We start from the raw sequence: 1,909 nt of genomic DNA on the forward strand, positions 1-1,909 counted from the left end.
CATGACTGGGGGCTCGACTCGACAATCATATTCCACTGTCTGACAGAAATCCTCTATGTTTGGCAAAGAGATAGGCAGTGTTGTAGTAATAGCGTGGTTAGATACGTGAACGGATAAGAAACGTGATGATCTCGCGGAAATCATCAACACCGCTCGCATCCGGGTTCAAAGTTATGTACATGTTATGCCCAGGGAAAAATTGCCGATTGTTATCTCTTCCTTCGTCACCTCCAACACCACCTGCTCCCGCTACAGCTGCCATATCTGTAACACAAACAGTCTAAGTTAGAGAACCGTCGAAGCAAATCACAAGTTCGCCTATTACCATGAGCGAAGTTATGATTTATTCTGTATAAGCGAAGTTAGGGGTGGGACGAAGTTGGGAACAACTTCGCCTTAACTTTAACTTCGCCTGATAACAGTTAATTAAAAAAAAAATTAAAAAGGGCCAGGCGAAGTTAATGATAACTTAGCCTAACCACAACTTCGCCTCATATACTGTTACATAATTAAATATCAGGCGAAGTTAAACCTTAGGCGAAGTTAAGGATAACTTCGCCTAAACTGTAACTTCGCCTGAATATGAAGCGGCAACAGTTTAGACGTTCAAACGAAGTGATTTTGGTCAATTTGGAGATTGCGGACTCAACCAAACATGTTTTGACGGAGATCAACACGATCAAGTTGAATACGACTACGTTGAAACAAGTTTGAAAAGCGGGTGTTGGATATTTGAAAGAACTGGGTCACGAATCGGGTCGAAACGACCTTTGATTAACGTCAATGAACATAGATTATCATTTAAACAAACCGTACACACCTTTAACACAATTGGAATTTGAGGAAAAATAACAAGTTACGATTCGAGAGATAACTTCGCTTAGGGTTAACTGAGAATAAGTTTGCCGGGTTTGAAGAATAGTGAAAAATGGTTGACCCGAAATGCTCTTTATATATGTCTGACATTATACAGGCGAAGTTAGGGTTAACTTCGCTTACCCCATAACTTCGCCTGTTTAAACAACTTTGCCTCTTTCAGCAACTTCACTTGATAACCATGTTACAAAACAGACCCTCTAATTTGAACATTATGCTTTTAACTTTTAAAACTTCCTTTAAAGAGTTAAATGATACGATCAAAGACCAAGTAACAAGGTATAAAATCATAAAACGATATAAGTAGAATAAAATTTAGAGATAAAGTACACGGGATCAAATTTCAATCTAGACAGGGACTACCACGTTTTAGAAAAGATCCGAACAGGAATCATACTAATTAAATGACTGTCACACAGATCCATGTTCAGCCGTATTATGACATAAAGAGACAGGTTGTAAGCGGGTAAACAAACTTAGTATGGTTTTCATCGCTTCTGTGATACGGATTAGGTTCAATTAAGCTCAAAACTTAAATGGACGACACATCAGAGATGATGATGTCTCCTATCTATTCTCAAAGCGTATTTGGCTTTCCCCAAGTCACCCCGAGTTAACCTCGACCCGTAGCGTCTGATTAAATAGTAAGTACACGTCGATCTGTAGAGTCTTCTTCCCGTTCTCTTTCTTGCATCTTGATTGAGAAGTATTAACATTATAAGCTCTAGAATGTCTCAGTAACACATAATAATTTTATTTTATTTTATTTTTTTTAATAAATATTTACACATATTCAGAGTAGTAAACAACTGCAAGTCCCGAATCTGGATCACTGCAGTTTCTTGACACGCTATCTTCACGAGAATCAGAACACTCACGGGCTCGTGTATGACTGGGTAATCGCTTTTCTGCCTATCATTCGGAAAGATATATATGAAGACATGCACAACTCTTAAGGAGTTTCCACGTAAAATCGAGGAGATTTAGTTAGTATCACTTCTACTTTTACGCACCATAAAAAGCTACCATGATA

The sequence above is a fragment of the Bidens hawaiensis genome, unplaced genomic scaffold, assembly GCF_021521415.1.
Source record: "Bidens hawaiensis isolate Kalapana, Puna unplaced genomic scaffold, B.hawaiensis_p1.1 tig00037789_1, whole genome shotgun sequence".
Classification (NCBI taxonomy): domain Eukaryota; kingdom Viridiplantae; phylum Streptophyta; class Magnoliopsida; order Asterales; family Asteraceae; genus Bidens; species Bidens hawaiensis.